The sequence below is a fragment of the Acinonyx jubatus genome, chromosome B2 (assembly GCF_027475565.1).
Source record: "Acinonyx jubatus isolate Ajub_Pintada_27869175 chromosome B2, VMU_Ajub_asm_v1.0, whole genome shotgun sequence".
Lineage (NCBI taxonomy): Eukaryota > Metazoa > Chordata > Mammalia > Carnivora > Felidae > Acinonyx > Acinonyx jubatus.
In genome coordinates this window covers 146,641,655-146,656,551 of record NC_069385.1, presented here as the reverse complement: position 1 = coordinate 146,656,551, position 14,897 = coordinate 146,641,655, and the positions used below count along the sequence as shown (strand labels likewise).

Below are 14,897 nucleotides of genomic sequence, written 5' to 3'. Positions count from 1 at the left end.
TTCTCAGAATCTGCACATCAGCGTGGCAGTCTCTGCGGCCACCAGCCTCACCTTCGTGGCTACTTTAGGACTTCAATCTCCCAAATTATTTCTCAAATTATTATTATTATTACTATTATTATCAATTGTTATGATTATTTGCCCAATATTGAGTTTTAAAAGCCAACTGGATTGACAACGTCTATTAAAAAAAACCCAACAAAACCCAAAATGAACATGGCACTTTTCTGCACTAAATCCTCTCTCAAGTGAACTCACATTTCCTAGCTGCAGCCACTCAGTGGCTTTTTCCTGCTAGCTCTGCGACCTGGGGCCGGACACTTAATCTCTCTGTGCTTCCTTCCTTCCCAGGAAAACTGGGCTCCACGGCCATGGTGGACAAGTAGTCCCCGTGTGCCTCCAACGTTTGGCTACTGAGTGATACTGAAGCCTTGTACCTGGAGAATACATCTTTCTGGCTCCAGCAATAAAGTCACGATTTCTGCTTCTTCATTTTAAAAAAATTTGAGTCACGATGTGTGCTTCAAATCATGAAAAACACAAGGAAAGAAAAATAACCCACAACCCTCAAACGCCTAAGCTATACCATCACCCCCTCCCATTTTTGGAAATGCTTTAATTATAACTAACAGCATCACAAGTGTCTTTGCACATAAATAATTTCTTTTAGTTTGGGTTCCTTCCCTAGGAGAGTTTGCTCCAAACTAAGTTTGCCGTGGAAGGAGGTTAGCCATTTGTGTGGGCTTCTGCAGTGGAATGTGGGAGCGAGTCCGGAACAAGGATCTTGTTCCAAGCACCCTGGGAAGGGAGCTGGCTTGGTGGCCCAGGACTGCCCTAACAAATTACCAGAAAGTGAGTGGCTTAAAGCGACAGAAATGTATCTTCTCACAGCTCCGGAGTCCAGAGACCCGAATGCACGCTGTCTCCAAGGTTGGTGTTTCTAGAGGGACCGAGGAGAACCTCTTTCATGGCTCTCCGCTGGCCTCCTAGGTTGGCAGCCGCTTTGTTCCAACCTCTGCCTCCCCCTTACGTGGGCTGTGTCCCCGTGTGCCTCCAAATCTCCTGCTCCTTATAAGGACACTATCATTGTATTTAGGGCCCCACCTAATCCACAATGACCCCATTTAATAACTTGATGGCATCAGCAAAGACTCTTTTCAAATAGTCACATTCACAGGTGGGAGGGGGGACAGGATTTCAGCGGATCTTCCCGGGCGCCAGCCTGGGACCCACTGCGGGAGCACCTGTCCCTCCGCCGGCCCCGAGTGAGAACAGACGCGGGAGCCTGAGGGCCTCGGGCGCGCAGGGAATTCTCCCCACCGGATCAGCAAGTCTGGTGACTGTGCTGTGAGGGAGCTTTGACAAAGCACTTCAATCCCCAGTTCTCACCCCTGTGGTCCCTAAATTCTGCACCGAGAGAAGAACCCGGTTCCACGGGGTGCCGCTGAAGGCAGTCTCTGCGCGCGGGGACAATCCTATTACTCAGCCAGACGCGGCCGCGCTCACACCGCCCGTGTGTTAGGGGAGGTGCACAGGGTCCTCCCCGTCCGACCTGCGTCTCCCCATCCAAGGGGCCTCCCTCCCGGGGCAGGCGAGGCGCAGGGACCCCCCCTCCCGGATGGTCTTCTGCACCTGCTCCCTCCCGCCCCTCCCTCCGCACCCGCGCTCCCGTCGGGTTTCAACCTGTTCTTGGAAAGCAGGAAAGCGCAAAGCAGGTGAAGGCCATCGAGGTATTGAGGTTTTAGTGGCGGGCGCCGACAGCAGACGCCAGCAACTCGGAGTCCTCCCAGCGCGCTCCCAAGGCCACTGGCACCTGCACATCCGAGGCCGCCGGGACCACCGCCCGCTCCGCAGAGACCCCGCGGACGCGCGGCCGGCGGTGACGAGGGAGCGGACTCCGGGCACGGACAGTCTTCCCTGAATCCCACCCGCGCCGCCCGATTCCCTTTGCTGCCGGGTGACCCCCGCACCCCAGACTGAGAGGCCTCGCGTGGACGCAGACCCGACTCCCGCACAGCAAGCCTCCCTCCCTGCGTCGCATCTCGGCGTCGCGGCGCGTCCGGGCAGGCGCAGGACGGCCTGGTGCCGCGAGGTGGCCCGCCTTCAAAGTCGCTGGCAGGAGGCGGCCATCAGCGGGTAGTCGTGGCCGAGTGGTTAAGGCGATGGACTTGAAATCCATTGGGGTCTCCCCGCGCAGGTTCGAATCCTGCCGGCTACGGTTTTGCCCTTGGCGTCCGGGTCCCCTGGTCGCCCTGCCTACCCTGCTACCCATTTCTCTGGGTCTCATAACCTCTTCCTCCGATGCCAAACAGTCGCAAAGGGGTGAGTAAATCTGTGAGGGTGTGGACGTCTTGACTTGAGGAAGGCCATTTGTTTTTCCACGGTTATGGCTCATAGCCAACTCGGGGTCGCTGGGCAGCAAAGTCGGAGCCCCATCTTCTGGAGACGAGGTGTTTTCCTTGCTACCGTCTGCTCTAGGGAACTCAGGCTTTATAAAGCAGTATTTGCTCTAACAGCTACCAATGTTTGAATCCTTACTATGTCCCAAGCACTGAATTTGGGATTACCTGCATTAGCTCATTTAATCCCATAGCCCTATCATGTAGGTAACATAAGTCCCATTTTACAGATAAGGAAACCCGACATTGAGTCGCCCAACACTGCACAGTCAAATGCTAACTAGAGCAAGGACTTTCTTAACTGCAGTTGTGAAGTCACTTTTCACAAATATTGCAGGGTTAGTGGCCAGCAACTCAATCCTGGTGTAGTTCACACGTAGGAATGACGTTAATATCAGCTGGTATTTATCAAGCGCCCATTACATACAAATCTCCAAGCGCTTTGTGTATGTTAGCACGTAAGGTCCTTACAACATTCGTGTGAAGTGAATTGTATTCATATCCTCAGTTTAAAAATCTGGAAAGGGACACCCATAGGAGTAAAATAAGTTGGCCAAGGTCACGCAGCTAGTAAGTGGCAGGACTGAGTTTGAACTCTGTCTGGGTTTGTGTCTATACCCAGGGAGCCAGACGTTGGTGCAGGTGTAGGGGCAGCTCAGCTTGCTTTCACTGCTGTTGTCTACACTTGAAAATTAATGTTACTGCCTGACTCTCTTATTCAGATTTTTGCCTCCATAGATAAATCTAAGTGGTTGGCCGGGAGTATGAGTTGTTACCCACTGTGTGTTAAGTGTTTTGTTAGCCCAAGTGTAGGGCGGATCATTCAACAGCAATGAGGTTTTACCTGTTTTTGAGTGATAGTAACTGATTGTTATTGTGGCTTCATATGAATGATCGGTTTGTGAAGAGCTCTGCACCCATGAAACCTTCTCAACCTGAAAATTCCAGGGCCCAAGAGTGGGAAAAGTTGGTTAAACCACAAGAAGTGGATATTTCTAGTTTGAGAGTAAGAACAAAGTCCACGTGGAGCCCCCTCCAAAAACCATCAGGGAAAAAGCCTGCTGATTCTGGCAAACTGGGTGTATTAAACTTACTCCGCAAGTTAGAGTCTCAGACTGGAAGAGTCTCGGTGTCTCAAAGAGGGGAGTTAGGGAAGGAGACTTATAGGAGCTTTAGGGGCCAGGATTCGTCACAGGATGACTTTAGAGCAAAATTACTAATGGAGATCTGTGGTGACACTGGTCTGAGGACGTAAACTAAGTAAATGACCGGGGTAGTCAATCGTCTTATCTTTGGAACATGAGTGCCTGTGGAATTACTTTTACTATGGTATTACCATGAAATTTACAGATAACATGATACACAAAGAAGTTGAACTTAGAGTTTCTCTTGCACATCGAGGTCTGATACACTTTATCCATTGAGTGTGTCATAGTATCACATTTGCAAGTTTTGGAAAGAAGTGGGATTTAAAAATAAAAAAAGTGAAAATCAGGTCAGTTAGAGAAAAACTCCCAAACCTAACAGCACAGTCTGTGGCCGGCACTCACCGGGTTCAGTATCTCCACCTTACAACTTAGAGACTCCAGGGGAGAGTTCTCTGGTCCCAGCCCTCTCTTCCTACCTTCTCCTGCACATCCGGGGACCAAGGACACTTACCTGGGCCTTATGGTTGATTCGGGAAACAAAGTATAAACTCAAAGGCTCCGTGTTCTGATTTGCATGCAGAAGAAAGTGGAAAGGAAAGGTCCAGGTAGGAACAGACCTTTTGTTTGTAGAGGAACAAAATGAAACAAAAAGCCAACACACACACACACACACACACACACACACACACACACCCCTTCACCACTCTTGGAAATCAACCCCAGATGTCAAGGCATTTCTTAAAGTCCACCTCCTCCACGGAGGCATCTGGAATGTTCCTAGTTTGGGCCACAACAGTGCTGCCGTGAATATTCTTGTGCGTGTCTTTCAAGGCAACATCAGTCGGGGGTTTTGCCGGGCAGATGTCGTCTGGGATGGAATTGTGGAAGTGTGTATGTTCAAGCTTTAGTCCTGTGATGCCAAAGTACTTTTCGCAAGTAATCGAACCCCTCTGCGTGCCCACAAATGAGAGTCCACATCCTTGTCTTCTGTTATTTTATTTGAACGTTTCTAATGGGCAAATAGTTGTGCTGGTTAATTTTACGTGTCAACCTGCTGGGCCGTGTGGTCAGTCGTTATTCTGTGTCTCCGCGACGTTTCCATGAGGGTGTTTTTGGATGAGATTCACGTGGAAATTGGTGGACTCTGAGCAGAGCAGATTGCCCTCCATCACGTGGGTGGGCATAAATCCAACAAAAGACTGACTTCCCGAGCAAGAAGGCATTCAGGCGGCAGACAGCCTTCAGACTTGCCCAGCTGCCTGGGTTCTTCTGGGTCACCGGCCCGCTGCCCGCTCTGGAGATTCTGGACTTACCAGCCTCCATAAGCTTGTGACCAATTCTTCCAAATAAATCTCTGTCTCTCGAGAAACACGTCCGATCGGTTCTCTTTCTCTGGAGAACTCTAACGAATGTAGTAGTGGAATCTACTTGTTTTACTTCTCACTTTTTCTGGTGAGGTTATTGGTTACTTTGATGCCCTCTTCTGTGAAGGACCCGTTGGACGTTTGCCCATCTTTCTGTTAGACTGTGTGTTTCCTACTCATTTTTCTTATTCGCATCCCTGTGTATGGAGAGCCCAGCTAGGCTACCCCGGGGGGATTGCGGTCTCAGCATCCACGTTCTTGGGCCGAGGCCCGCAGGGACGGGAAGGGGACACCAGGCCCTCGTGCAGGTGTGTGCCCTACACAGCAGCCCGCAGGGTCACAGCAAATGTACGTTCCTGCCATGACGTCCCCGAAGCGCTCGTGATCAAGTCTCCCCTGCCTCCCAGGGCCATGACATTGCGCTCTCCTTAGATTAGAGCCCTGTGGAGCTCACCCAGACCCCTCTTCTGGTTGGAACCGGCCAGTCCAGCCCTAGCCCTGGAACCCCCCCCCTCCCCCCAGAGCACTGCACTCACGGGCCCTAATAAAGGCAGGTCGGGTTGCTCTGTCTGCCTCGACCTCCCGACGCGGCGCTCTGAAGCGTGGGCGCCCTTCCTCCACCACCTGTGAGTAATGAACTTCTCTGTCGTAACTTCTCTTGCGGTCCGCGGTTGAAGCTTGCCCGGACTCGCCAACCGGCACTGAGCGCTCCCCCTAACAGAGGCTGATTGGACGAGGTCAAGACGGCGCGCGGGCTTCTGCGTCCTGGACCGCGTCTTCTATCAGGCAGGTGCACCCGGAGGAGCCGCGGCGGCGGGAGAGCGCTTCCCGGTCCCCGCCGCTCACGGTCGCCAACCGGGTCGAGCTCCGCGGCTCTCCGGGCGGCCAGGGATTCCAAAACAGGCGGGTGTGGACGCAAAAGGATGCTCCGTGCTCCCCGTCGGGGAATCGAACCCCGGTCTCCCGCGTGACAGGCGGGGATACTCACCACTATACTAACGAGGAGGACGCGGTGGCACCATCCTGCGGATCCCATAAAGCCAAGCCCCGCCGCCCGCGGGCTCTGGGCCCCGAGGGCGGCGCGCGGCTCGCTCCCGCGACCCCTGCCGGCGACCCCGCCCGCCCTGCCGGCCCGACGGCGCCCGCTCCCCGGCCGCGCTGCTCCGCCGCGCTGGGGGACGCAGGCGGCCGAAGCGGCGACCCCGGGCCGCTCCAGAGCTGCCCCGAAACCGGGGGCGCCCGCGGCGCGTCCCCGAGACCCCCGCACCTGCTGCGCCCTCGGCACAGCCGCGCCCCCTCCGCGGGGCTCCCGGGCTTTGATAAAAAAAAAAAAGGCGGGGGGTGTCCCGCTCGCCCGCCCGCGGGAAAAGGAGCCGCCGTAGTCGGCAGGATTCGAACCTGCGCGGGGAGACCCCAATGGATTTCTAGTCCATCGCCTTAACCACTCGGCCACGACTACACGACGCTCGGCCGCTTTTTTCAAGTCGTAGACAGCGCGGCGCCCAAGCCCGGCTCGCGGGCCCGGTGCACCGCTCGGCTGGCCCGGTGAGCGGAACGCGAACCCGCGGGGAGAATGGGGGGCTGGCCTGTAAAACGGTACAGATTAAGAGGGCCCGACCTCTCGTGCCGCCCGGGCGGTCGGGAGCGCGGGGAGGAGAGTCCTCACCGCGGGAGCGTCAGTGTTCCCAGCAGACCAGTGAGTCCGGCACGAGGCGGCGGTCTGAGCCTGGGCCCGCGCGGGGTCGCACCCGGGGTCTGCTTTCTCCGCGCTGGAACGGCCCCCACTGACCCCGCGGCCTTTGAACCCCTGCCCTTCCGGGGTCCCGGGAGTGGGAGACGCCGTGGCTTCCGTGAACCCTCCACTCGGACCGAGGAAACGGGGCAGAAACAGCCGCTTTGCGTGGTCACCAAGGCCGCCGCAATGTTGTCGTTGCAGAACCATGGAAGCGGCACATTGGCCAGGAAGGCAGGACGGTGACGCCGGCCCGATCTCAGGGCACCAGGTAGCCCGTAAAGAATTAGATCCTCGTCGTTCTACTTGGAAAATGCGTGTGAACCTTAGTACCCATAACAGCACGTACACATAGTGCCCATGTATAGAAAGTGAAACCCCAAATTAAGCAAGTACATTAAAAAAAAAAAAATCTCACGGGACACTCGCCAATCTAACAAGAGAGCAAAGATGTGCGGTGAAGTGAGGGTAGCTGTCTATTTCGATCACTTTTGTTTTCCTTAAATTTTTCATAGGAAGCATTGCTCTCTGTGTTATTTATATTACCGGAAAATGTGAAAATGGAAAGCCAGGTTTAAATCAATATGCCACTGCATACCCTTACGTTAAAAACCCTGTGTGTGTCCGAACACACACACAGCAGAAACAGCAACAACTACAACTAGACATGTGTCAACAAAACACCGAATGCTAACTTCCCTGTGTGTGTTGGAATCGTAGCTAGCCTCATTTTCTGCTTTCAGCTTTTCTCTCGCTTTCAAATTTTCAGGCCAAGTATATGCATTTCTTTGTACTTGGATGTAAAGGGTCCCCACACGTCCTCTCAAACTATAGGATGATTCTATATCACTTGTCATGTGTTTGAAGGAACAGGGAGAGGTGTGGCATGGAAATTGATCTGGTGGAAATAAGGCAAGGATCTACGGGCTATGTATTTCATCTTCTAGAAAATGACTTCCGATTGGTAACTCCATTGAACCCTCAGGACAGTCCCACGAAGTGCCAACACCCACGCGTACAAATAGAAAAATGTGCAGGTAAGAGACGTTCATGAATCCACAGGGCTACTGAATGTTGGAATGAAAGCATCCAGTCTTCGTGTTTCCTTGGGGAGAAACACGAGAAATGACCCCCTTGAGAACTGAAAAGCAATAATCACTTTTCGGGTCTCGTGGCTAAACCCCATTTGGTCGTGGCATATCATGCTTTTTAAAAACTACTTGATTTGGGTGCCTGGGTGGCTCAGTCGGTTGAGCATCTGACCCAGAGACATGGGATTGAGTCCCATGTGGACCCTGCTGGAGAGTCTCTCCCCTTCTGTCCCTTTCCCACACCCACGCTCTCTCTTTCAAAAAAAGTAAAAATATTACTTAATTGAATTTGCTAAAATGTGTTAAGGATATCTGCAACTCTTTTCATGGGGAATATTGGTCTGTGATATTTTTTCTCAACTGTCATTTGGTTTTGATATCAGGGTAACGTTGACCTCATAAAACGAATAGAAAAAGTGCTCCCTCCTCTTCTAACTTTTGGAAAAGTTTATGTGCACATGGTGTTCTTCCTTCTTTAAAGGTTTGGTACAGTGCACCAATAAAGCTCCTTATTGGCCTGGATTTTCCTTTGTGAGGTTTTTAATGACAAATTCTATGTTAAATAGATTGATGGCAACTTAGATTAGTTGTTCTTGAGTGAGCTGTAGTTTGATCCATTTGACCTAATTTATCACATTAATTGACATAATATTATTCATAACATTATTTTATTGTCTGCAGAATCTGGTTCCCTCTTTCTTTCCTGGTATTGGTAATATGTGACTTCTTTCCAGATCAGTCTGGTAGAGATTTGTCAATATTATTCAACTTGTCAAATAACCAGATTTTGGGGTTCACTGATTTTCTCTGTTCTTCTGTTTTGTTTAATTGAATTTTGCTTTTCTCTTTAATATTTCTTTCTGCTTATTTTGCATCTAATTTGCTCTTCTTTTTTTCTAGTTTTTTTTTTTAAATTAAGTTTTAAATTTTAATTCCAGTATCGCTAATCCACAGTGTTATATTAGTTTCAGGTTCACTTTTTCTAGTTTCTTGGGGTGGACTATAATTCACTGATTTAAGAACTTTTATAATATAGCATCTCTTGCTATAAATTGCTCTCTATACAAAGCTTCAGCTGTAGATGTTTTATGTTTTGTTTTTACTTTCTTTAAAAAAATTTTTTTTAATCTTTGTTTTTGAGAGACAGAGTGTGAGCAGGGGAGGAGCAGAGAGAGAGGGAGACACAGAACCTGAAGCAGGCCCCAGGCCCTGAGCCCGATGCGGGGCTCGAACCCATGAATCATGAGGTCATGCCCTGAGCTGAAGTCGGACGCTTACCCGACTGAACTACCCAGGTGCCCCTTGTTTTTATTTTCTTAATAAAAAACTTAAATTTCCCTTGTGATATATTATTTGACCTGTGGGTTATTTAGATGTATTGTCTTTAATTTCCGTTACTGATTTCTGGTTTAATTCTGTCATGATCAGAGAACATATTTTCCATGATTTCACATCCTCTTAAACTTACCAAGATTTGTCTTATAGCCCATAATACAATTTGCCTTGGTGAGTAGTCAATGTTTCTTGAATATCGTATATTCTGTTGTTGGATAGAAGGTTCGATAAATGTTAATTAGGTCAAGTTCATTGATAATGTTGTTCAAATCTGGCATATTCTGACCGACTTTCCTGACCGTTGTGTTCTACCAATTACTGAAAGAAAGTGTTAAAATCTTTAACTGTATTTGAGGAATTTTTCTCTTTCTCTTTGCAGTTTCTCGGATTTTGCTACATGTATTTTGAAACTGTTATTAATTGTATACAGATGTAGGGGTGTTGTGTCCTGATGTATTTACCCCTTTACCATCATGAAATGTCCCTCTTGATCTGTTTTCCAGCAGTAAGCTGGGTGCTTTTTTTCTCATCTGTTTTTCTTCTCCCAGGTATCCGCGTTAGTCACCGTCTGAAGTCGCTTGCTGTCTGAAGAACACTGGGTTGTATACCGTATTCCGTTTGCCAGTTTAACGTGGACGAGTATGTCTGGTCTCAGGTGTTCCACAATGCTGCAGATCACAAGTCCCTCTGGCGCTGGCTGCTTCCAGCCCACCGATCTGACTTTAAATCTTGGCGGGGTATTCGCCCATTCCTTTGTGTGGTTGCTTAATCATCTTTTTCTTCCGTGACCCTCTTCTTGAATGCAGACATTTCGACAACTAAATGTATTCCTGGTCAACACGTGAGGGTTAACGCTTAGTGCGAGTCCATGAAAAAATAAGGGCGGTCAGTGTTCAATGGCAGAAGCGGACCCCCCCCCCCCCGGGATAGTTATGTAAATTTCATATACAGGTATCCATACGTAGAGATAGACAGATACATGTGTACACATGTAGATTTGTAGAAGCCGGTTGAATAGTCCACATAAATGTTGAAGTGCTGAAGCTCAGACCCCCCAGGGCAGTTTGACCCAGACGGGAAGACAGATAAAAAGTGGGTAAGATTAGAACAAGCTGGAACCCACAAGCATGAACTGGATCCCACCGGACGGACTGAAATCTGTGTCAGCTTTGGTTGCCTCAGAACTTGGTGGTGCAGGTGTCCCGCAGAAGCCAGGGCCCTTCATTTAGGGCTAAACGCACACATGTGATCCGAGAAAGGGGGAGGCTGAAGGAGGGTGCAGGGGAAGGGAGGGTGGGGGGCAGTGGCAGACCCAGCTCCGGGTCCCGGGGGTAACCTCAGGGGGTAACCTCCTGAGGAGGTAAGTCAGCAGATGAGTTAGAATGAGCAACAAGATGGCTGCTACTTGACCTCTTCCTCCAAATCTCCCCCAAGAATGTCTCCTGGGGACCATCCAATCAGAAACACATAGAAAAGGGAATTCTGGGGAATGTAGTTCAACCTGGCCAAGTTGACACAGATAATGAAGATAATGGGGGCGCTGGACGGCTCAATAAGTTGAGTGGCTGACTCTTCATTTTGGTTCAGGTCATGATCCTGGGGTCATCTGATGGAGCCCCTCATGGGGCTCCGAGCTGAGTGTGGAGCCTGCTTGGGATTCTTTCCTGCTCTCCCTCTGCCCCTCTCCCCTACTCTCACTCTTTCTCTAAAATAACTATAAGAAGACAATGTTTTAGTATTTACATATATAATAACCAAGAGCACACTGTCTTAATTAGTATGGATTTATAAGTAATTACATATGTCTTGAATATATATATATATATATATATATATATGGTATCAGTCTTCCAACTTTGCTATCTTCTTCAATAGCTTCTTGTTTTTTTAAGCTGTTCTGCATTTCCAAATGTGTTTTTAAAGCAGTGAGTTAATTTCCATACAATACATAGAGATTGATTGGATTTTATTGAACCTATTGATCAATTTGGAAATAGTTGTCATCTTGATAAAATTGAGTCTTTCCGGGGCACCTGGGTGGCTCCCGTGGCTGAGCATCCGGCTTGATTTCAGCCTGATCTCACGGTTCATGGGTTCGAGCTCCACGTTGGGATTCTCTCTCTCCCTCTCTCTTTGGCCCCTACCCTGCTTGCACACATGCTCTCTCTCAAAGTGAATAAACAAACATTTTTTTTTAAATTGAGTGTTTCGAAACATAGTATTTCCCTAATGTTATGTCTAATGCTAAAATTGTGCTTGGGTTTTTATTTAAAGGAGCATATTGTTAAATTAATTGTTCTATTGCTTTCTTTTTCTTCGTTCAACTTTTTATTTTGATCTAATTTCTAATTTATGGAGAAGTTGCAAGATAGTACAAAGAATTTTCATAAATCCTTCACCTATATTCGCTGTTAATTTATGATATGTGTTTTTTAATAGCTAGATATATAGAAATAAGTTTACACATATATAATTTTTTTCTAGTGTGTTTCAGACAAGATGTCCCTTTACCACTAAATACTTCAGTGTGTATTTCCTAAAACCAGGGACGTTCTCTTTCCTAAGCACAGAACAGTTATGAAATCTGGATTAACACTCTTATTTGATCTAGAGACCTTGTTACTGTTTTGCCAAGTGTGCGAATCCTTTATTTCAAGAAAAACAGATGACATTCATTTGTCCTGCCTCCTTAGTCCTTTCGTCTGGAAGAGCGCCCCCATCTTTGTGTTTCATCTCATTGACCTTCAAAGCCTAACTTGGGCAGGTATTTTGTAGAACGCCCCCTCACCCTGAGTTTGATGCTTTCCCGAAAGTTAAATTCAGATTGTGCGCTTTTAGCCGAGCACCACGCAGATGAGGTCGAGTCCACCGAAGTAGGTCTCTGGGCGGCACAGGATGCTGCCTGTCCCCATCGTCCCCGCTGTCGGGTTACCGTTCTTCTTCTGTACTACTCGTCGTGACGCATGCAGCTCGCTTGTTTTGCATTCGATCCGGTTGCCTAGAAAACAGTGAGGCGCAGGAAGACGGACGAGAACTGAGTGGAGCAAGCAGGTGGTCGGGGGCCCGGGACCGGCGGGAAGGCCCCGCCGCCAGGGGGCGCCCGCGGCCCGGAGACCGCCAGCCCGGGCGGGGGCGCACGGGGGGCGCGCGTGGCGTCCTCCGGCGGGAGCGCCGCAAACCGCGCAGGGCCCGGGGTCCCTCCGCGCTGGGTCTGCGGGGCACCCGGGCCTTGTGCCCCCGCCACCGGGCGCGCCACCCGCAGGAGGAAACCCAGGCGGCGTCGCCGCAGAGAAAAGCTTGCTCGGTGGGTTTTGCGGGGGGGTTTTGCCTGTGAAGACCATGTTTTAAAAAAGCCGCCGCACGGCGGGAGTCCGGAGGCAGCGAGAGGGACGGAGCAGGGCCCTGGTCACCAGGGCCACCCCGCAGTGCCCGCGGGGGCGCAGAAAAACACGCCGTAGTCGGCAGGACTCGAACCTGCGCGGGGACACCCCAACGGATTTCTAGCCCGTCGCCTTAACCGCTCGGCCACGACTACCCGCGGGCGGGAGCGCACGGCCCCGCTTCCGTGGGCCGCGGCGGCGACGCGCACGATCCCTCGGGAGCTCCGCGGACACGCTGCGGCCGACCCCCGGGACCCGGAGCGGCGGTGCCACCAGCGGTCGCGGGTGAGTCCGGGCTTCCAGGACTTCCGGGCTTCCACGCGGGCTCCAGATGGGTTCAGGTGGGTTCCCGGTGAGTTCTAGGCGGGCACCAGGTGGGCACCAGGCGGGCACCAGGCGGGGGGCTGCTTCCTTGGCTTTGTGCCCCGGGCGGAGGGCGCTCAGAGTTCTGCATCCCCTCGCCGGCAGGTTGCTAAGCCTCTTGTTTCCCACTCGGCTCTGACGTTGGGCCGAGGCCCGGGCTGTTTGTCTCCAGGTTTAACTAACGCCTCGCAGCGTCTGTATTTCCTCTTAGGTTTACATGTTAGTTTCTCTGGCCGCGTTTTCCCAACTCTTGAAGCGGATTTGGTCTATCCTGCTTAGAAGGGCTTAATCTAATTTTTAAACAGGGAGGACAAGGAGGGGAAGGAAGAGGGCATGGGTGGGGAGGAGGAGGGGGTTCGAGCCCAAGACAGAAGGGGCTTCGGCGCCACTAAACCGCCCGCAGGACTGAAGTATGCGTGGAGGCGGCTAAAGCCATATGTGGCCATAGACTGTGGCCATTACCGTGGTGACCGAAGAAGACAAGGGGACTCTTGGAGACACCCAGACCTTCTGCAACACCTCCATTGAGGAGATGCCCCTCGGTGTTCCCGACCTTATGTGAGAGGGGCTGTCCTGCTCCCGGCAGCAGCCAGGGGTCTGTGCCTGGCGGGAAGGGGGGTTGAGGAGGAGCAGGGGAGGGAGACAGGGATGAGTATCTTGCTATTCTGTGCCTTTTTTTCTTTGAATAAATGTCCCTTTTTTGAGGCAAAACTAGACAAGAGGAGGAGGGGGGAGATAGGTGACGGGAAGAGGGAAGGGGGTGGGAGGGAGATGAAGGAGGTTCCTCTCCTAACATAAAATCAGTTCTAGGAAACCCCCGGTTTAATGGAGGGGAGTCTGCTCTGAGGGGAGTATTAAGGCGGGTTTGGGGTAAAGGAGCCTGACGCCGTATTTAACTGAGCAGTCTATTGGCTGAACTGCCTTTCCCATCAAACTGAGTATCAGTCGCGTAGTCATTGTTTACAAATCGGGTCAACTTATAACGTGACTAAGTGCAAATTTAAAGCAAAATGGAAGTTGTGATATAGATGTTGCCGTAATGTGTCACATTATGACGCTTTTATTTGGTCCACACGTTTTTAACAAACCTGTGACGTTTTCAGTAAATTCCTGTGGAACTGTAATTCGAGGGAAGTCAAATACCTGCGAAAAACCAGACACGTTTCATGCTTTCAAAACAGACAAAACAAATGTGCAGTATTAGGAATCAGACAGGTGATGGTCGAAGGTACCTGTGGCTGCGAAAGTCCACGAGGAGGACCTGCCCGGGATGCCGAGAATGGGGTTTCTCATTCTGGGGTCCCGGGTACACAGGTGCGTTCCCTTTGTGAAACTTCCTTGAGCTGTGTCGTTACAGTTCACGTCTTTTTCCTCATCACTACTACATTGGGTTGTATGTCCCTAAAGATTTCCTTCAAAAACAAAACCTCTGAAGCTATTGTAAGCGAAAGGGATTAATGAAGAATACAGACCCCTAGGAAAGTTTGGGATGGGGGGGGGGTGGAGGGAGGTGCCAGCTCTAATCCAACCCCGCGGAGATGGGCTCCCAGAGAGCCTGCGTTGTCTCTGCAGTCGAGAAACCAGAAAATCCAGACGCTGCCCCTGGAATGGTTGGTTTCAGACGTCTGTTGCCTGAACCGCGGGGCAGAAATCTGGAGGCTTCTGCAACACCAGTGTACTTTCCAGGGCAGTGGTTGTCAAAATTTGGCACGAGAGCCTTTTGTCATGGCAGAAAGCAAGTCAGCCAGTGACTTGTGCCCTGGTCTCAGAGAGGAGAGGTCGGTGCCATTGCAAGAAAACTTAAATGCTACTCGGGTCCCCTAGAAGCAGTTTGGGAGGTGGTTCAGAGTATTGGGCTTTGGATGGCAGGAGATGTAAAAAAACAAACTCGGGGGTTAACTTGGCCCTGTGATCAGTGGGTATCAGATAGACAGAAACAGAATCTGAGAAAACACAACAGTCAGAAAGTAGTTTACATTTCTTTTTTTAAAAAAATGTTTACTTAATTTTGAGAGAGACAAAGAGAGTGCGAGGGGCAGAGGGGCAGAGAGAGGGGGAGACACAGAATCCGAAGCAGGCTCCAGG

At 50.5% G+C, this 14,897-nt stretch overlaps 4 non-coding genes across 4 annotated transcripts; 1 reads left to right on the top strand and 3 right to left on the bottom strand.

Moving 5' to 3' along the window:
* The first annotated feature begins 2,136 nt into the window (after positions 1–2,136).
* Positions 2,137–2,218, top strand: TRNAS-UGA (transfer RNA serine (anticodon UGA)). The gene has a single exon. It is a non-coding gene; the product is annotated as a tRNA-Ser (tRNA).
* Positions 2,219–5,844: 3,626 nt separating this feature from the next.
* Positions 5,845–5,916, bottom strand: TRNAD-GUC (transfer RNA aspartic acid (anticodon GUC)). Its single transcript has one exon. It is a non-coding gene; the product is annotated as a tRNA-Asp (tRNA).
* Positions 5,917–6,288: 372 nt separating this feature from the next.
* Positions 6,289–6,370, bottom strand: TRNAS-AGA (transfer RNA serine (anticodon AGA)). The gene has a single exon. It is a non-coding gene; the product is annotated as a tRNA-Ser (tRNA).
* A 6,152-nt stretch (positions 6,371–12,522) lies between these two features.
* Positions 12,523–12,604, bottom strand: TRNAS-AGA (transfer RNA serine (anticodon AGA)). The gene has a single exon. It is a non-coding gene; the product is annotated as a tRNA-Ser (tRNA).
* Between the last annotated feature and the right edge of the window lie 2,293 nt (positions 12,605–14,897).